Source organism: Harmonia axyridis, chromosome X (assembly GCF_914767665.1).
Source record: "Harmonia axyridis chromosome X, icHarAxyr1.1, whole genome shotgun sequence".
Classification (NCBI taxonomy): Eukaryota; Metazoa; Arthropoda; class Insecta; order Coleoptera; family Coccinellidae; genus Harmonia; species Harmonia axyridis.
In genome coordinates, this window is record NC_059508.1 from 17,707,110 (window position 1) to 17,730,419 (window position 23,310).

Genomic DNA, 23,310 nt, shown 5'->3' on the forward strand with positions numbered 1-23,310 from the left:
ATCTTTTAGACGGTTTTCAGGTTAATATTCTACGTAGCGAATTAAAATCGAGATGAAGGAACCTGCGAATTCTAGGAAGAGATAGGAAAATAAATTTTAAAAACACATTGAGATTACATGAATATGAATATAATACAAAATATTCGATTCACACATAAAGAAATATAAATTCAAAGAGGAAGACAGATTCTATGTAGGAAATGGATCTCGATTGAATAGGAAGAAATTGGAGGAATTGAAAATTGGCCCAATCGAAATTCAGAAGAAGATTTCCAGTTCAATCTATGACCTTGATACTGGAAAGAAAAGCTAAATAAAAAATCGCATAACGAAATTGTCTGCAGTAGTTGTTAATGAATGAAAAATAATGTACATTATCAATTGCAAATTGTTCTCTCTCTGAAGGGGGAGAAAATCACCTTACCATAAGTGTGATTTTTTTCTGAATGTCAGATTGAATCTTTAGAATTGTCGAAATATTGTTTTATTTGAGAATTGTGCACAGGAATAAGAGGCTTAAAATGTTGTTTCCCCTCTATATTTGCAGGTCTGTTATTGTATTATTTTTGTTGCTTTTGTGGATAAATCCCTCTATTTTGCAGAGAAACGCAATTGAGTCTCAATTCAATCAAAATAGAACTTATTATATCTATATTATTATTAAATCTTTTTTTATTTATTGCTGACCCCCAAACAAGTATTTTATTGCTGGTATCAGGGCCTTAATTCAACAATTTTGATTTAACCCCTTACGCTTGCATATAACAGTTAATTTTGAGTCATTAGTCATAATTTCTTCGAATTGGAACATTTCTTAGTTATAATAAGGGGATTCATTGAGATATTTCATTGTTGACTTAGATTTTAGTAATTTATTCTTCAATTTAGTCTGTTCAAATGTTTTTATTCTTTTTAGATAGCAGATTTTTGTTCGTTGATAAACTCGATGTGATATTTTGAACTCTGTAATTTATTGAACGGATAGCTCAGCATGTTTCCTCAATAAGGGATCAGATATCTGAGAAGAAGTGCTATAAATTAATTTTTTAGTATGGCCCTCTTATTCAAGCATCAAAAAGGAATTATTTTCTTTTGAATGTTTTCAACAAGCATATTCTAACTAATCATGTAATTATATTCAGCTACTTCTTTCAGCTTGTGTCTGTTCAGGTACAAATTCATATGAGTCATAATTGTTTTATAACCATGTGGATATTCTCTGCTATATTTATTGTCAATTTGTTGTTACATAACCACTTGTTGTAAAATATAAGGTCTAAATTTCAATAAATCAAATAATTTGACAACTTTGTGTCTAATCCTTCACAATAATATATCTGTATGATATATTTAGTTTATTTTTGTCTTGGAATCTATTCCAATTCTAAAAATGACAAATTTAATAATCAATCAAAAGAAAATTCAATATGACTACAACTGTACAAATTGAGTAAACGGTTAACAAACTGAACAACTGAATTAACATAAAGACAGATGTACGTTTCGGAATTTTTGTATTTAATAAAACAATTTTTCCTCATCAGTGCCTTATAGTTGAACGAAATTATTGAATTTACAAACTCACCACGTGTATATCCACTTCACCAAAATTGCAAGCAAGAAACTACAAACTAACTAAACGTACCAATTGCTCTAGCTTTATGTTAATTTAGTTGTTCAATTTGTTAACCGTTCACTCAATTTGTACAGTTTTAGTCATTTTGAATTTTCTTTTGGTTGATTATTAAATTTGTCATTTTCAGAATTGGAATATATTCCAAGACAAAAAATAATATCATACAGATATATTATTGTGAAAGATTAGACACAAAGTGGTCAAATTATTTGATTTATATTGAATATCCTTCATCAAGAAGACTCATTAAACTTTTATAATCTAAATTTCTAGTATTTTGGGAACACTATCAGATAATACTACTATATAATTTTTGTGAACATTAAAATTCTTGAAATGTTCTTCAATTATTCAAATCTTTTTCAACTTTTCTCGAGAATTTCAAAGTTAAAGTCTTAGTTGGTGATTCTACACGTCTAACTGCTCACTCACGAACATTCGAAATAAATTAACAAATGTCAATTGAGACGATGGTATTGATTGTGCTCCAACAGATATGAACTCTAAATGAATTCCTTTCACTTCAAAGTATGAAGAAATTTTTGAAGAAAATTTTCCATAGCATGACATCAAAATGAGGCATTCATCAAAGTACAAATTTGACCCTGAAATAAAACATCTAAATGCTCAGCTTGATAAACTTTTCACGATTTCCAAGGTCAATCCTAAATATTTGAATGAATATAAGGCACTAAAGAGAAAATATGATTACACTATAACAGAATATAAACAAAAGTATTATGCTGACCAAATATACATCTCACAAATCAAAACAAAAAAAGTCTAGCAAATTGTGATATCTATAACTAGAAGGAGTAAAATACACAACATCCTTTGCCTTCTGGAGATCCAACGAAAATAGTCGAAGATTTCATTGAATTTTTCGCAAAATCGGCTTCAAATTGTGGTAACACTGAAACAGACGTCCTACTCTCTAATCTGAATCGCACAGAAAAATCATTTTACTTGTTTACTGTTACATTGTTTGTTAAATAACGAATGGAAGTCACATTATCTATCGTATATCTTATTATATACTGAAAAAATAATCAATCACAAACTGAAAATATAATTAACTCATCATAATTATAATTCTTGTGCCTATAATTTAGGTATATTCCTGAGCATTTAACTAATCAAATAATTTGTGATATTTTTCCAGTTCCAATTCCCAAATGACAACATGAATTCATGAAATCTGAGCTCAGCATTTTATAATTTTCATAAGAAAAATAATTGAACGAATGAAAATTGATAATTAGATAATGAATTAATGCTATCAACTTCTTTCAAATAATCTAATCCGTAATTACCCATAATACAAATTACTTCGCAGAAAATGATCAGTAAGAGGAACACAATTCTTCAAGTGGTCAATAATTATTCTGAAAAATGACTGACTGCTGAAATTTGCGATTCATTATCTAGAATGTTATAATTTGAAAATAAATTGCAGAAATATTCATATATGAATAATGCGGAATTTTATATAATCAGATTAAACTTCGCATTATCAGTTTCCGCTTGCGATTGCAAATTTGAGAATTATGACGAAATATTAACACATTTCATAGTGAATTGAATACCAGAAAATTTATTATTATTGAAGATTTGGTAAAGGACTTCGAAAAACAAATTGAAATCACCAGTTTCTGAGACGTTAGTTCAACTTCAGGCAATGCTTATAATCCAATCAAGTCAAACGGGTTTTCAAAAATAATCAACGATTATCTATGTAATATTTTGTGGTTGAATTTTTTTCGATGAAGTTCAATAATTTTGTATCATTAGTCAAACCTTATGCTTATTATTCTTCTTGTTATTGATTGACATTAGGAAATTGACAAGGTTATGCTCCTAGTAACTCATTTGTGATTATTTGAATGCGTACGTTGAAAATTTCATCCAAATTATCTACAATTTCGGAAATGATAAGTGACTTCCTGATAAAGGAGAAATGTGACTAAATATTCATGAAAATTTCATGCTGAAAGATTTCATATTTTACCTTCACTGCCATAGTGAAGGCGAGGTGTGGCCGACGTGGGAGTTAAAGTAATCAATAATTCAGATATTCGAAAGGACATAGTGAGAAAATTGAAAGAAATTTCGTGAATATCTCTTGGGGATTACAACACTGCGTCAAACGATAAATATAGACATATTTACTAACGAATAAGCGAGTATAAATCTATATACATATTCAAGGCGTAATTTATATCTCTCCACGAAAATCATCTGGACTGATGCACTTCATGGTTACGAATCTACAAGGATAGTAATTCAGACATTCAGCAAAAAATCCATAATGTAATTATATATTTGATCAAAAGGAACAGCGAACTATCATTTTGATAGTCAGAGAAACATAAAAAAATACTTACAATATAAAATACATCACACATAAAAAAATACATAAATAATTTGTTGAAATTGCGTTAATTTTATGAATAAAACCAGATTTTGGAATTCCCTTCATTTGTTCTATCTCTTATGTTTGAAATCTAAACGTCGGGTGTGTTTTGTCGCTTTTGAATTTCGGTTGATTTTTTTCATCGATTTTCTGAGCAGTATCCCTAAAAAACATCGAATGTGTAAACCTTTCTTCCTTCAATCGCGCCTTTCTTTGAGAAGCTTATTCATCAATTCTTCTGTAATGGAGAACCATATTTTCGTATTCTTCTTTAATCGATACGATGTCGAAAATACTGTCGCTGGTGAATATTTTGTCGGCTTCTTTTTCCAAATCTGATTTTAAAATACTAATATCGTTATGAATTTTTGGAGAATATTCACAAAGAAAGTTGAAACCCATCGATCCAGAACTGTCGATTGGAGCTGAAGACGTCTGAAACTGAAGACCCCGTTCATTTTCAACGGATAGAATTCCGAACGGTTTGAAATTCAGGACTGTCGTTTAGATTGGACGATTCCCCTCTAAACTGAAGATCTCAACCTGACGATCGCTGAGAGAAAACTGACGATCTGAAAACCGACAATTTGGATCGACAGGTCACGTAGTAGGTATTTTGATTTCGATTGAACTCTAAACTGAAGATCTCAACCTGACGATCGCTGAGAGAAAACTGACGATCTGCAAACCGACAATTTGGATCGACAGGTCACGTAGTAGGTATTTTGATTTCGATTTTTCATACTAGTTCCATAAAAAAAGTGAAGATTGAAATAATGATTCCTCATCAGTACAACATTGATATTGACTTAAAAAATTTAAATTTTTATCCAATGGGCTGCTATATCTTCCTAAATGACCTTATGTGTTCCTAACAAGTTCTTTACAGCATTCAGCATTCCCTAAGTCCTGATTTATCAAAAGGGTCTCAATATCGCCCATCCAAAAGTTGATATATTTGATGCCCATTATATGATCATATTGTTTTGAAACTTCCTTGAGTTTTTCATTCTTTTCCTTGGTCTTTTCTTGAAGGTAATCCCACTGACTAGAAATATTCCCTAAGCGTTCGCGAACTGCTTGCTTCAACTTTTCAGATTCGTTATATATTGAGTGACGACCATTGCCCAAAACTTCCATAACGCGTCTAGTGTTATATTCAATTTCAACCCATCGAAATGTTAGTCGATTTGTGTCTGTCTGCATCATAAATTTATTTTTGATTCAACATGTCAGCTTACGAGCCAAGTTCTCGTTATTTGTGGGAGGTTTCAATTTTCTGCATTCATATGAATAAATCTGCGGCAGAGGCTCATCGAATGCTCTAAAATACCTATCGTGAGTCCTCTATTTGCGAAAGAACATGCCGAGAGTGGTTTCAACCTACCAAAAACGGGAATTTTGACGTCGAAGACCAGCATGGCGGTGAAAGAGAGAAGGTTTGCGAAGATGCAGAATTGGAAGCATTAACATTAGGGTATAAACAGACCGACGCGGAACTGCGGGAGCAAGACGGGAACGAAACTTATGCGAGATTGAAATGAACGGCGGGATATGAAGGAGTGCATGTCGGTACGAATAGAACGCATGTGAATTGCAGTGTTTTCTCGCAGTTCGCACAGTAGTTTTATCTTATTATTATCGCGTTGGTGTGCATGCTATGAAATCTGTCCACTACCGCATCTAACGCATAGCACCCATTACCGTTTCGCTCACGCAGTTCGCGTCGGTCTTTTCATACCTTTATTTGATCAAGTCTCGTGTCAAACGCAAAAAGAATTGGCAGGATCATTGGAAGTGTCGCAAAAAGCCATTATGAAACGCCTGAAAGACATGTTTCAGAATCGAGGAAATTAGGTGCCGTATGAAGTGAAGCCGAGCGATGTTGAAGAGCGTTTGTTTGCTTGTGAATAGCTGCTTGCAAGACAAAGAAGGAAGGGATTTCTTTGTCGCTTTGTGACTGGAGAAGAAAGAATGTGTTCATTACGATAATCCCAAGCTCATAAATTCATGGGGATATCCCGGCTATGCTTCCCCATCGACGGCTTAACCGAATATTCACGGACAAAATGTCATGCTCATGTTTTGGTGGGACCAGCTCGGCGTAGTGTATTATGAGTTAAAACTGACTGAAACAATCACAGGCAACCGTTATCGGACGCAATTAATACGTTTGAGTCGAGTATTGAAATACATTCGCAATACAATGACAGACATAAAAAAATGTATGACAATGCTCGACCTCATGTTGCGAAAGTGTTCAAGACATACTTGGTCAAGACATACTTGGAAACGTTGAAATGGGAATTCTTACCCCGTCGTATTCTCCAAACTTTGCTTTCTCGGACTATCTCTTGTTTCGATCAGTGACACACGGCCTGGCTGACCAGCACCGGTCTTATGAAGAAGTAAAAAATTGAATCGATTCGTGGATTGCTTCAAAAGATGACCAGTTTTTCAACGCGTTCTTCGTACGCTGCCCGAGAGGTGGGAGATAGTAGTGGCCAGCGATGAACAATACTTTGGATCATAACGACGGAAGCAAAGTTGTACGCCTGTAGAATCGGTTCATCAATTCTGGGGGCTTGAAATCAATAACCCAAAGGTTTTTGGAAGTGAATTAAGTGGTATTATTTGATTGAGTATTTCATGTCGTTACTGAACATCTATTCGACTAACCTGATGCTTCCCCAATTCGGATTTAATGTTAACCGTATCTCTGTAATTTTCTTGAGTTGAAGTTTCTCGTCAATCCAATATTCAATTCCGTCCGCTTCTAGGGAAAATTGTTGTAGAGTTTGAGTTTCCTTTGAATGCAAACGTTTCTTTGAATGACAGGTTCTCGAATTTTCCCAACGAGCAGATATAATTGTACTTCTTTTAAATACTCTTTCTATATAATTATAACAAGAATACGTTACGTGTTTACGCATGTCTTGTTCCATAACTATGAATTCTATTTCTTATAAATGAGAGAAGTGATTCAATTTTCATTCGTTACAAATAATGATCTTTGAAATTATTTTATTTCTTTTAGATTATCATTTATAAGGAACTTATTAATCAATCCATGACAAGTTCCATTTCGATAGATTTGGAAGTTTTTTTAAATCATCAGGAAAGCAAAATTTGTAACAGTCATATTTACAGACTCCTAGTTCTGTTCATTAACAAAAAATATTACTTGTTCAATAAACGAGCGCTCAAAAATATTTGTAGTAAAATGGTATATTGTGCAACAAGTGGGGAAAGTCCAACTTTCTAAACATGTTGCACACTATACTTTTCCTATAACTGCACAAATTTCAATAATTCAAATATTGGATTTGATTCAAATCAAAATGGCCTTCGTTGACAGTATGTGCTAATTTATTGCGTTTCCATAGAAACGACTCAAAAGCCCAATTTCATTGGTCTACCAAGCGGGGTGCGGGCAAAGTGTCGTGAGAAATAAGTATGAGAAATTGAGTAAGCTATGAAGAAAACTCTACTTTTCATAGCAGTTGTAGGAAAACATATTAAAATTACTTTCGTTTTCAATATAATTAAGATTCTAGAAGATTTTTTTCACAGTGGTCCTCTCATTGAATCTATTAGACGGAGGGAACTAAAAATTGGAATTAAAGGTTTTTTTCTTTCAATTTATCAAGTTAAACGTCCAATTTTTCATCGCTCCTAGATTATTTATTTTTTATTTTAATTAATGACGTTTCGAACAACTACAACCAGTGAAACATTTCTATCAAGTTTCATCAAAAAGTTTATGCACCATTATTGGAGTTGCATTTGTTTTGTCTTATGATATACATAGTTGAATTTTAGAGTTTTTTTATTTTGTTGAAGGCATCGACTGCTACGGTCATTAGCCTCCAACCTAATGCCCGCCACTTACGAGGCGTTTGCTCGAGACTTTGGCAAGCCAGGCAACCAAGAGATTCCAGTCGGGCAGTCAAGTTCATTCTCTGATTTACAGTCGTACGGCCGTGTCCCGAGCTGCCCGACTGTAACGCCCGCCACACACGAAGCGTTTCTTCCAGCGTTAGGTAGCTAGCGTCGAAGAGATTCCAGTCGGGCAGTCAAGTTCATACTCTGATTTACAGTCGTACGGCCGTGTCCTGAGCTGTCTGACTTGAATCTCTTCGACGCTAGCTACCACTGGAAAAAACGCTTCGTGAGTGGCGGGCATAAAGGCGGTCACTCACGAGGCACCCATGTTCGAGCGTTCGGATAATTTTACAGTCGGGCAGCTCGGGACACGACCGCACGACTATAAATCAGAGAATGAACTTGACTGCTCGACTTGAATCTCTTGTACGCCTGCTTCCAAACGCTCGAAAAAACGCTTCGTGAGTGGCGGGTTTAAAATGATCCGAACGCTCGAACATGGGTGCCTCGTTAGTGGCCGCCTGAACTATCACCAGACATGTACAACATCTAGGATTCGAACCTGGTATTTCTGGCACTAAAGTCGACCTTTCAGTCCAGTCTGAATTTTAGATATAACTCCATCGATGAATGACACATCGTTAAATGTCTTGCCGCCTAGGTACCTCAAAAAATAAACAGTCTATGTATGGAAATGAGATGAATATTTTCCTCTATTTCTACTGCATTATATTTGATAGAAAAATCTTTTTTTGTTACTTTTTGCTTTATGTGGAATTGGACAAAATAGAAAAAATCTCAATTTATCGATTATCTATTTTTTATTATTAATTATAGCTATTCCAAAACTGCCGAACTGCCCAATACAGCTAGGCATCCCACGAATCAAGTATTAAATGAAATTTCCAGGCATATCTCAATACCTGAAGTTGTTGGCCAGCTCATTCTCTAGATATTGTTTTTTTTAACGATATTTTGAGCCCTTCGTGTAAGGCGTTATCATCCTGATTAATGAAATAAGCCTCAAATTCGTTGCGCAGATATAAAATGATTTTTTCAATAATGTTTTCTGCCATTGTTCGTTCAACTATAATAAGAGGGCTACGGCGACGGAATATTATAAACCTCTGCACATTATCGATCCGCCTTGAAAAGGTACAACTTCCCGGGCGAAATTGAATCGCTCTAGTCTGAATGGACCTTTCCAAACCCTTTCTCGTCGACTATCATAACTATATATGGTGATTATGATTTTTTTTTGTGGTTACTCTATTTCAAATTCAATATACATTTTCGGCTCTAGAGTGTGCGGTGCATGTATAGTTGATTTTTCTGTGAAATCTAATAGTTCCTGGGAACTTACCCATAATCTGTTTATACTGTGGAAAGTATCCCTTTTGCAGAAAGTATGTATTTCTTTTTTCTTGTTTCGTTTTATATAGATATTATGATAATATTTACCTAATTACTTACTTACTGGCACTGGCTCAGTGCAAAGTTTGGAAGAACTTTTAGAGAAATTAATTGACAATAAGCCAGCACAATTAGAACACAATGTAGGACAGATTGCAAATGATTTTATGATAGGAAAATTTACTGGCAGAAATTTAAATGCAAATCAATGGATTGAAGATTTCAATAAATAATGTGACCGTTTTCAAATCAATGAGGGCAAAAAGAGAATTAAAATTTTAAAATATTTTTTGCAATATTCCGGTGCAAATTGGTACATATTAGAATATTACTTCATCCGAACAAATTACGAGAGACAACCAACATTACATTCTACCCATTCGTAGTATTACTTCATCTCACCACCGCGGCGTTGCGAAGTGACGAGGCCATCGAGGGCTATCAAGAGAAAAAACAAGAATAGATCTTCAATGATCTAGAGCGAATGACAGAGGTCTAACCTAAGAGATGAGACTATTCGACATCGAGCTTTGCTCGGAGAGAGACATACTAGAGATTATATTAAACTATAAAACCTAAACGGTGTATTAGTGAATCCACTGCAAAACCTATAAATCCAAGAAGTTATAGGCTCCAGTGCACGCTTAACTGCGCAACGAGGTGAACACTAATTCTGAAAATCTGTTGTGTACACAACGGGAAAAATATCAATTGAGGTAAGTTGAATTTCAACTTAATCACGAGGCTAGAGATATTTTATTTAGTTCAGTGAATAAAAATGATTTATTTCATATTCATTGCTGAAATAGAGAATTCCTATTATACAGTATTTACGGTATTCGGAAATAATGTGTTTACCTATCTATCAGAGAAGGAATCAACTTTGATTCTTAACGGTTATTGGCCGTTGATGCTTAGGGAAATGAGATACTTTACTATACACATGTTTTAAAGATTTAGATGATGTGAATTTGGAGACTTTACATTCATCATTTAGAGAGATGTCACATCCACCGTTTGAGAGATTTAGGTGATATACATAAGTCATTTAGGATGTAAATGTTAAGATTTAACATATTCATCGTCAACGAGAGATGTCACATCCACCGTTTGAGAGATTTAGCTGATGTACATACATCATTTGAGAGGTTTAGATGAGAACATTTTAGATTTTCACTTAAACCATTCAGAGGTTGAGATTATGTTAACTTTAGAGATTTTGCTAACATACTGTCTTTTTTAGATTAGATAATGTTAGAGATTTCACATACAACACCTAGAAGTTTGGATGTAGATTTAGAGATTATACATACATCGCTTGGAGCATGTAAAATTGGATATCTCACAATCCACATACATAACCCAGAGATTCAGATATTTTGAGAGAATAGATTCATCATACTTGTTGAAAAATTTGGAGAATTATTTATTTCACTAAACTACAAGAACTGCAGTATGGTGAGATTAGTGATAATCAATATTTCAGGGCTTCTTTCATACAATGCTTACTGTGCCGTGTTATTTGTTTGTAAGCTAGGGAATTTATAGGATTCAAGTATTCATCCCGTACATGTACAATGGCCATACCTAACGCAACAGGTATTCATTTCAGTGCGTGATACCACTTTTGATGTAAGGTGTACATGTACGAGGACTTGATAGTCCTGTTTCGAATTATATCAGATCGCTGTGCGTCTGAGGCAATTCAGAAGCAGGAAACAAAATTTTATATCTTATAGATGGTAGTAGATGTTGATGTACTAAGAGAACATATAATGCACAAAAATCTCAAAATACATAATATGAATAATTTTGTTTCATTAATCCTGCAATTGAAATGGCAGCCAATGGAAATCGAGCAAAAACCATTGGTGGATTAAGATAGTGATTCAGATTCCATCATTTCCGTAAGTGCAGAAGATAGACGTTTCATGCAATACGAGGAAAGAGAGAATTGTCAGAACCAATATAAGTCCGTTTCGTACAATCAATAATTGCCATTTCCTTGATTTTAGCTGACTAGAGCAGTATCAATGAGTGATACCTAAGAGACTAGATGAAAGATGCTAGAGAAATTTTAGAGACATTAGACGAAACCCCCTTTCGAGATATTAGAGATCTGGGAGACGAGAAATTGTCGACATTAGAGTCATGAGAATATTATAGATTTAGAGTATTAGAAAACCCAGGTATATAAAAATTAATTCATGCTACAGAGTTAATCAGAGTTGAGAGAATATTTTTTGAGATTGAATTCTTGAGTATCAGAAAACCCAGGTATATAAAAATTAATTCATGTTACAGAGGTAATTAGAGTTAAGAGAATTTTTTTGGGGTTAAATTCTAGAGTATTAGAAAACCCAGGTATTCAAAAATTAATTCATGTTACAGAGGTCATAAGAATTGAGAGAATATTTTCCTGGGATTAAATTCTAGAGTAGTAGAAAACCTAGGTTTTCAAAAATCAATTCATATTACAGAGGTAATTAGAATTGAGAGAATATTTTTTTTGGTTAAATTCTAGAGTACAAGAAAACCCAGGTATTTAAAATTAATCCATGTTACAGAGAATTATTCAAATTCGAAATCTGGATCGACAGTCTAAGATCTGAGCTTTTTGATAAATGATTTGTTGGACGTCATAGAGCCAAGTACGAGTAACCAAACTTGATCAGAGGCCAACAAATCCGAGAGAAGTAATTGGGTACGAGACATTATCATAAACAGAATTGAGGAGAATTATCACAAGAAAATTCTCAATATCCGAGACCCTGTTGAAGTAATTAGAGGTTTGAGGTTCTCCACGAAGTGCGGTCAAATGTAACACACACTTCAGGTAAGAGCTCGGTTGTACTTCATCAAAATGGAGAAACATAAATCGGTCGATGATTTCTGAGAAAGATTCGACTCGATAGCATGAGAGTATGAAGTTATTGAGGATGTGATTGAGCTAACTGCTCAAGAGATGAGACCTGCATTTTATCATATTCACTAAGAAATTGCAAAATGTATTTGCAGGGAAAGAGAGTTCTGAGAATTTGCTTTCCTTACGTAAACTCGCAAATTCTGGGTTCAATATTTACTTAGAAGTACAAGTTCCTCAGAGTTTACAATGAGGTTAATAATGAAATTGTTTTAGAGAACAATTCCAAGCCCTAAGAGTTTAAAATAAGGTTAATAATGAGATTGTTTTAGAGAACAAATCCAAGTCCTGAAAGTTTACAATAAGGTTAAGAATTAGATTGTTTTAGACAGTCAGTATGAAAAACAGAACTGGATTCTAAACTTCAAATTTATTGTTACAGAGCAACGATAAGCGAAAAAGATGAGATGAGCTTACAATCGCTGACACATTCCAATAACGAGTTATTAGGTTCGGAGGGAGAACCGGAATCTGTGATTGGGAGGGAGAAAGAGTATAATCTCATCTCTTCATCTGAAGAGAAAGTTCTACAAGTTTCAACTGACAAAACAGATGAAACACAATCTGAGCAACAAGAGAAAAATTGGGATTGCAGTCATATCAGTAGAAATGTAATTTAGATCGATGACTTGGAATCACTCCAAAACTTAGTGTCTGTCTTTATGTTAATTAAGTTGTTCAATTTATTAACCGTTTACTCAATTTGTACAGTTTTAGTCATTTTGAATTTTCTATTGGTTGATTATGTTATTTGTCATTTTTAGAGGTGGAATATATTCCAAGACAAAAATGAACTAAATATATCATACAGATATATTGTTGTGAAGGATTAGACACAAAGTTGTCAAATTATTTAATTTATATTGAATATCCTTCATCAAGAAGACTCATTCAACTTTTATAATTTGATGTAATCATTTATTGATTAGAGAGTCAGTATCAACCAATTGATAAATTTAAAATTTCTGAAATTGTTGATTCAACTGTAAATGTCGATTCGTATATGTATTTCAATAGAATAACAAGAAAGAAATCTATGACTACCTTCAGTAATGGCTTGATCTGTGAATCCTCACAAGAGTAACCGTTACGTTCAGTTAGTTATTAGTTTCTTGTTTGCAATTTTGGTGGAGTGGATATACACGTGATGAGTTTTGTAAATTCAATAATTTCGTAGAACTATAAGGCACTGATGAGGAAAAATTGTATTATTACATCCAAAAATTCCGAAACGTACGTCTGTCTTTATGTTAATTTAGTTGTTAAATTTATTAACCGTTTACCCAATTTGTACAGATTCATTCATTTTGAATTTTGTATTGGTTGATTATTGAATTTGTCATTTTTAGAATTGGAATATATTCCAAGACAATAATAAACTAAATATATCATACAGATATATTATTGTGAAGGATTAGACACAAAGTTAAATTATTTGATTTATATTAAATATCCTTTATCAAGAAGACTCATTCTACTTTTATAATTTGATGTTATCATTAATTGATAAGAGAGTATGTAACAACTCATTGATAAATTTAAAATTCCTGAAATTGTTAATTCAACTGTAAATGTCGATTTGTATATGTATTTCAATAGAATAGCAAGAAAGAAATCAATGACTACCTTCAGTAATGGCTTGATCTGTGAATCCTCACTAGAGTAACCATAACGTTTAGTTAGTTAGTAGTTTCTTGCTTGCAATTTTGATGAAGTGGATATACACGTGGTGAGTTTGTAAATTCAATAATTTCGTAGAACTATAAGGCACTGATGAGGAAAAATTGTATTATTACATACTAAAATTCCGAAACGTACGTCTGTCTTTATGTTAATTTAGTTGTTCAATTCATTAACCGTTCACTCAATTTGTACAGTTTTAGTCATTTTGAATTTTCTATTGGTTGATTATTAATTTGTCATTTTTAGAATTGGAATATATTTCAAGACAAATATAAACTAAATATATCAAACAGATATAGGTATTATTGTGAAGGATTAGACACAACGTTGTCAAATTATTTGATTTATAGTTCAATCTATGATCTTGATACAGTAGTTGTTAATGAATGAAAAATAATGTACAGGGTGGGCAAATAAGCGAGGTAAGCGGCTATATCTCAGGAACCACTCATCGTAGAGACTTGGGGTAAAAAATTTTACCACTAAAGTAAACAAAAGAAAACACTGGAAATTATTTTGAAGTTCATACCTCCACCGCTAGGGGGCGCAATAGCTATCGTCGAGTAGAAAAATGCATTTTACTCGAAAAATTTTCATATTAAGTTGAAAAAAAAATATCATCACTGTAAACCTTGGAAAATTCTCTATCTGTTTGAATTGTCACTTTCGATTTTGCGACATCAAATAAGGGTGGGGGAAAGATAGAAATCTGACTGATTGAAATGTCTGTAACTTCAGTTTGGCTCAACATTTTTGAGTAAATTAGATCTCATTTGAGAGACAACATCTTGTTGATTAAGGAAAGAATATACTCATGATGAATTTGATTCAGCTGCTTCCGATAGGGAGCGCTAAGTCAGAAGTTCATTGTTTTGTTCATTTTTCTCTGAAATTTCAAATGTAATGATAGGATTTTCTTAACAGAAACAAAAATTTCATTGAATTTGCATGAAAAAACCTGAAGGTTGCAAAGCGATAATTTCAGGCGTTCTGAAGTTATGGCCGAAAGAAGATATTCTTGAACTGATACACTGAGAGAAACCAAATTGAGTCTTTAAGTTCTAACAGAAACGGAAATCCCATCAAATTTGTATGAAAAAACCAAAAGGTCGCAAAGCGATAGCTTCAGGCGTTCTGGAGTTATGGCCGAAAGAAGACACAATTTAGTTTTTCAGTGCATCAGTTGAAGAATATCTCTTTTCGTCTATAACTAGAGAACCCCTGAAGCTATCGCTTTGCAACCTTTGGTTTTTTCATACCAATTTGATGGGATTTCTGTTTCTGTTAGAACTTGAAGACTCAATTTGGTTTTTCTCAGTGCATCAGTTGAAGAATATCTTCTTTCGGCCATAACTTCAGAACGCCTGAAATTATCGCTTTGCGACCTTCAGGTTTTTTCATGCAAATTCAATGAAATTTTTGTTTCTGTTAAGAAAATCCTATCATTACATTTGAAATTTCAGAGAAAAATGAACAAAACAATGAACTTCTGACTTAGCGCTCCCTATCGGAAGCAGCTGAACCAAATTCATCATGAGTATATTTTTTCCTTAATCAACAATATGTTGTCTCTCAAATGAGATCTAATTTGCTCAAAAATGTTGAGCCAAACTGAAGTTACAGACATTTCAATCAGTCAGATTTCTATCTTTCCTCCACCCTTATTTGATGTCGCAAAATCGAAAGTGACAATTCAAACAGATAGAGAATTTTCCAAGGTTTACAGTGATGATATTTTTTTTCAACTTAATATGAAAATTTTTCGAGTAAAATGCATTTTTCAACTCGATGATAGCAATTACGCCCCCTAGCGGTGGAGGTATGAACTTCAAAACAATTTCCAGTGTTTTTTTTTGTTTACTTTAGTGGTAAAATTTTTTACCGCAAGTCTCTACGATGTGTGGATCCTGAGATATAGCCGCTTACCTCGCTTATTTGCCCACCCTGTACATTATCAATTGCAAATTTTTCTCTCTCTGAGAGATGTAAAGAAAATCACGTTTCCATTAGTGTGATTTTCTTTAAATGTCAAATTGAATCTTTAGAATTGTCAAAATATTGTTTTATTTGAGAATTGTGCAAAGGAATTAGAGGCTTAAAATTTTTTTTCCCTCTATTTTTGCAGGTTTGTTATTGTATTATTATCGTTGCTTTTGTGATTAAATTCCTCTGTTTTTGCAGAGAAAAGCAATTTAGTCTCAATTCAATCAAAATAGAACTTGTTATATCTATAATTATTTATTGCTGACCCCCAAACAAGTATTTCATTGCTGTTATCAGGGCCTAAATTCAACGATTTTGATTGAACCCCTTACTCTTGCATATAACAGTGAATTTTGAGTCATTAGTGACCAGGAGTGATAATTTCTTCAAATTGGACAATTTCTTACGTTATAATTATGGCATTCATTAAGATCTTTTATTGTTGAGTTAGATGTTAGCAGTTTATTATTTAATTCGGTCTGCTCAAATGTTTTTATCCTTTCTAGATTGCAAATTTTTGTTTGTTGATAAACTAGATGTGATATTTTGAACTCTGTAATTTATTGAACGGATAGCTCAGCATGTTTCCTCAATAAGGAATGAGATATCTGAGAAGAAGTGCTATAAATTAATTTTTAGTATGGCCTTCTTATTCGATTATCAAAAAAGAATTATTTTCTTTTTGAATGTTTTCAACAAGCATATTCTAACTTATTATGTAATTATATTCAGCTACCTCTTTCAGCTTGTATCTGTTCAGGTACAAATTTATATCAATCATAATTGTTTTTTAACCATGTTGATATTCTTTGCTATATTTATTGTCAATTTGTTGTTACATAACCACTTGTTGTGAAATTTCTACTATTTTGGGAACAATATCAGATAATACTAGTAAATAATTATTGTGAACATTTAAATTCTGGAAATTATCTTTAATTATTCAAATCTTTTTCAACTTTTCTCGAGAAAAATTTATTGAAGAAAATTTTCCATAGCATGACATCAAAATGAGGCATTCATCAAAGTACAAATTTGACACTAAAATAAAACATCTAAATGCTCAGCCTGATAAACTTTTTACGATTTCCAAGGTCAATCCTAAATATTTGAATGAATATAAGGCACTAAAGAGGAAATATGATTACACTATAACAGAATATAAACAAAAGTATTATGCTGCTCCAATATATACATGTCACAAAACAAAACAAAAAAAGTCTGGCAAATTGTGAGATCTATAAGGAGTGAAAATATATAATATCCATTGCCTTCTGGAGATCCAAGGAAAATAGTCAAAGGTTTCAGTGAGTTTTTCGAAAATTCGTGTTCAAATTGTGGTAGCACTGAAACAGACGTCACACGTCTTAATATAAAAAGGGATATAAAGAGGATTCATCAAATTACCGATTACCAAATTAAAATTTTCACCGGTTTCTCCAAAATATTTGAGAATATACTTTCAAATAGATTTAATATCTTCAGGAGGTTTGGAATTTTTTCCTCCTCACCAGCATGGATTTATGAAGGAGAGAAGTACAGAGACCGCTATTTTCAACTTGGTGAAGAACGTAATGGGTTCCTTGGAGAATGGCAATATACCACTGACTGTGTTCATTGATTTTTTCAATGCTTTTGACTCTATCGATCATGCAATATTGCCGAAAAAACTTGAAGCTCAAGGAATTAGAGTTAATCAAATCAAATTAATGAAATCATATTTGGAAAATAAGATTCAGAGAACAGTGATCAAGACGGATGGTGATACCTATATCTGTGAAAGTGCTCATAGTCAAACATGATCTAGCGGATTTCTTGCTCTCGTTTACAGTTTCTAAATATTGGAAAAATGTTTATTAGTCAGTCTGTGTCTGGCTTTCATGCTGAGCACATGTAATTATAATCTACGTTATCATTGATAAGAATTTAAATTGATAGCGAATAAATTGACAGCTTTTGAATTAAAATATAAACAAATAAAATTGACTCTAATATCTCGGCGAACGCTGCAAAATTTGAGGATTTCTATTTTTCTGAAATATCTCATATTCGCGGTACCACTTCCTACGGGACTTCGGAGGGAGATGAAGAAAAAGAAAAACATTTACAGGAAGGTACTTCCAAGAAAAAGAGAAAAAGAAGAATATTGAAAATACTACTGCAAAGAAGAAAAATGAAAGCACATTCCCAGATGTCATATTCAAACAATCACAACTAATAAGGGAAACAAATACAAATGAAAACAACTCTGAACACATGGAAATAGATAACATGAATAATGTGACATCAATAACTGCTACAGGAACAACACAAAAAACAACCCAACAAATAAATAACAATCCAACAAAAAATATAAACAACTACTTTTCACCAAAGTTGAATGAAATTAAATACACGGAATACTCCAATTCATTTAACATTATTCCTGAAAATAATGAGATAGATAGAATCCAAATGGCGATCATGTGGAACTCCAAATTTCCGAATTCTTTTAAAATCGAATAATGATAAAATAAAACTAGAAAAAGCCCTAAATGAATTAAAATCAGAGAAAAAAATTACAAGCTATAAAGAAACTAAAAACCAAAAACAAAAAATCGAAAGAAAAAAACCTCAACAAACTTATTCATTGGTTATTGCATCAGTAGAAAATAACATCAAGGATGAAGAAATAAGTCAACGTCTAACTTCAATCGGAATTCAACATCGATACTGTTAAAGAATTATTTCAAGAATACACAGTTCCCCAACAGGATACATACGAATTATCACAGGTGAAATAAATGCATTTGAGACACTACTGAATAATGGTCTATTTCATATAAATCGCCACTACATGGTGTTCCCCAGCCATGCACCAGAACCAACACCTGTCCCTTGCAGCAAATGCTGGATGTTTGACCATACAACTGAAAATTGCAACAGCCTACCTAAATGCTCAAAATGCCAGGGATCACATAAAATGTCCCAATGTAAGTCGACCAATACACCAAAATGCACTTCTTGCTATGCTGAAGATCACTTAGCATGGTCCATAAAATGTCCCAATCATCCAAGGAAAACAATCGAAGGCATTCCAAACGTCAACGTAAAAAATATAAATAAAAAAACTAGAGAAATAGAAGATCTAGCGAAGAAAATGACGGTAATACATTCCCACATAACAATACACGATGACATTGTAAATACATATTGCCGTAGACTTAACAAACCCAAAAACACCAATAGAAATGAACTCTTACATAAAATCAAGAAGAGGTTCATTCTTCAATATAATGTAGATACAACAGTGGTGTTTACAGGGATTAGATTTTATGTGCTGTTGTTTGATTTAGAAGATCCAGAAGAACCCTCCCCAACTGAACCTATCAACAGCAAGAACAATAGTCAAATTCACGTCGACAATTAAATTGCTATAAAACAACATAAACAGTTATATTCCAAAAAAGCACTTAATTAACCACTTTATAGAACATAACAATATTTCATGCACAATGTTTGTTGAAGCAAAAATTAAAGATTCAGACAACACACAATACCGAAATTGGACAAAACTTCAAGAGATTGGACACCAAATACAAAATACGAGAGGTGGCAGCCATATACAGTGTCATCCAAGCATAAGATGTGGAAAAGCTAATTCACCAATTATCAACAATCCGCTGAATGAAGTCACCCATTTCTCTCTACCTTTCAAAAAAGAAAAATTACATAATATATTCCTTGTATACGTTCACCCTTCATCCAAGATAGAAGAAAGTATCTTCATAAAAGCGTCCCTCTGCAAATATGCTATTATAATAGGAGACTTCAACGTGAACAAAGCCAAGAAGCAACAAATCAACAACTTTTAGAAAAGCAAACAGTTCACCAAAGCTGAAACACCACCAACATTTTTGATGAATGAGAATGAAGATAGTACTCCTGACATAATATTTTATACAAGTGCAAAATAGAAAAAGTAAACAAGGAAGTAGAAGCATTCATTGAAGAGAACGAAAATGTACTTTTAAATGAGGAATATATAGAAAGATTCAACAATGCCTTATCCGATAGTGTAAAAAAACACACACCCATGATTTCAAGACATCCATTCATACATGAACTTCCTCCATATATCATTAAAATGATCAGATATAAAAGAAAAATGTACAGAGAATATCGTATAAGAGGAGATCCTAGTTTCAAAAAAGACCTGAATGATTACAACAAAAATATTCACAAGATGATACAACAGTATAAAGAACATAAATGGATAACAATTTGTAACAAGATCAATGATTACAAGGGTAAAATATTTCTCCAAGAAGTCAACAAACTGTCTAGATACAAACAGACATATGAAATTCCCACACTTGAAGATAATGTGAAAGAATATCAGTCAGATAAGGAAAAATGTGAATTGTTTGCAAATCATCATCAGAACACCTTCAAACTAAATGAAGATGCCAACTTTGATAAAAATCATTTCGACAGGGTAAATAAATGGTATGAGAGTGATTCTAACAAGACTAGAAACATCAAAAGTGAGTCAATCGAAATTAATGAAGAAGATTACTACCAAATCCTTCATAAATCTAAAAATACCACACCCGGAGTCGACAACATCCCATGGTCCATTGTCAAAGCACTGAATGAGAGTACACATAAGAAACTGAGGGAAATTTATGAGTATTGTTTGAATAACAGCATATTCCCAAAAATTTGGAAAACAGGCATCATAATAAATATTCATAAACCAAATTCAGATACCCGGAAAGTTGAAAACTACAGACCTATCACCCTGCTTCCAGTACTAGGAAAATTTTACGAAAAATTAATAAAGAAAGTGTTAGATGTACATATAAATAATCATATACCAAATTTTCAGTTTGGATTCAAGGAACAAAATTCAACAAACCATCCTCTTTCAATTTTTGTATCTAATGTACAGAACTCAACGTTAGGAAAATCAAGATCTGCTGCTTTATGCTTGGACATCCAGAAAGCCTTTGACAGTGTGTGGCACAGAGGACTTTAATATAAGTAAAATGAAACAAAATGCTCTTACTACCTAATAAAAATATGACAACATTTCCTAGAAAACAGAAAACTAACTGTTAAAATAAATAATACTGTTTCCAACCACTTTACTCCAGATCAAGGCACACCTCAAGGATCTCCACTTTCGTCATCACTGTACAATTTTTATTGTTATGATATGTACACTAATCCATCTAGAAATCAATATCTGCTACAATTTGCTGACGATACAACATTGATGGTACATGAAAAAACAATACAAGTTGCATACAAAACCTACAAGAACAAGTAGATTCGATCACAACATGGTTCCACAAATGGAGATTGAAACCAAATCCATATAAGTCTCAATTTATCATCTTTGATCACTTAATTAGCCCAAATTCACCATCTATAATTATCAATGGAATAAATATAAAACCGTCACCAACTATAGAATATTTAGGAGTTCAAATAGACAACAGATACAACTTTAATGCTCACACAAAGATGATAAAGAAAAAGACTATTTCCAGAGCCACATATTTTGCAAAATTGACATATAAGACACAAGGAATCAACATCCATACCGCAGCAAAAATATACAAAACAATTTGCAGGCCCTTGATTGAATATGCTCACCCACTGTATGCAAACTGCAAATCTAGAGCAATGAAAAATCTACAAGTAGCAGAAACAGTAGCCCTGAGAAAAATAACGAGAATGCGACATCCGAATAATGTTCTACATAATCCCCCTAACCAACTTTTATATGAAAAGACTGGAATTGAACAGATAAATGAAAGAATCAAGAGACTCAACAAGAAGTTTCATTCTGAACTCATTAAACATCAGAATATAATTGCACAATACCATGACGATGGAATAAATAAGTCAACAAGAAAACACCCTACACAAATTCTATTGAAAATTTTGAATACCAATTAAATAATTATTTTATGTTATAAATTGTATTATATTCAAGTATAAAAAAAATGTAAATTTGAAGGCTGAAGGATCCTAGGTCGGTGGGCATTTGTTCAACAATAAATAACACTACTGTTTATTAGTTTATGCATAAAACTCTTCTGGTGGGGTATAATATGCCGAGTTGAAGCCTATTCCGAAATCAAAGACGAATCCTACAACAGAAAAAGTATTGAAAAGTTGGAGAAGCATTGGAGTACAGTACATGTATCACTCTTTAAGGTGACTATGTTGAAAATAAAGTCGTATTTTTTACAGTTTTCAACGGTTAGGCCCAGTATTTGACGAACTTTAATGAAGTGTTATAGTTGGAATTTAACAATAGTTCATTCCTTCATTTCGAAACGATATTTACAAAAGTCACTTGATAGAATCTGTCAAATAGTCTTAAGAATATTATATTTCTTCCTTTCCATTGTAAGAGACTTACCAGCTGCAAAATGTTTTTCATTCTTCAACCTCCGTTCTCTGACTATCAATCCATAAACTATTTTTGTGTAATCATTTAATTCGAATAGGATTAAATGAATCGCTTACTGATGTTCTTCTTAGATTTATCACTGAATCTTCGATTTCAGTCAATTTCTCAACATCAGGTTCCTCTCCAACTAGAAATGTGATTCTTTTTTCCTCGTTATCAAAAACAATTTCAAATTCCTTGTGTTTCTCTATCAATTTTTGTACACTATCGAAGCAATTAAACACATCCTCCTCAAGAACTAGGAATGCCTTCTTTTGTTTTAGCCAATTTTTCATTTCGTCGTATTTCCGATTGAGTTTTCGGAACTCCAGTCTCGATTGGTAAAGGCCTTCTTGTTCCTTAATTAATTCTATATTAGAAAATTTCATCAGATTGGTCAAGAAAAATAATATTTTTTGTGTTTTTTAAAATAATTTTGAATATATAAGAAATTCTGCTGGCAGCTAAAAGACAGTTCGTTGTCAAGTTTTTTAAGCAGTCTTCAAACAAATCATTTGGCAATCATTGGTGAGAGTATAGGTTCTGCTGTTAAAGTTAGACATGGTAAATATAAATTGTAGATTGACCGCATATTTTTGTATGATTCTTGTCAGGTCTTTAATTATTTCAAAGATCAGCTTTTACATTAATATAATACGGGAAATAAATGATAAGATTCCATATAAAAATTTGGTCAACGTATAGGGTGAGTTCTTCTATTTTTTTTTCAGCTACAGGGTCAGAGGTTTTAAATATCATCCATGACTCAAATTAATCGAATTCATCAGGTGTTGATCAAATAACAGGGAATATTTATTCATAATCTATATATTGTACCAATATTGACCATTTCGAGATATAAAATATCATCTGATCGAATTTATCCGAATATTCTCAAAATTGCGGTAATCAAAATGATATATAAA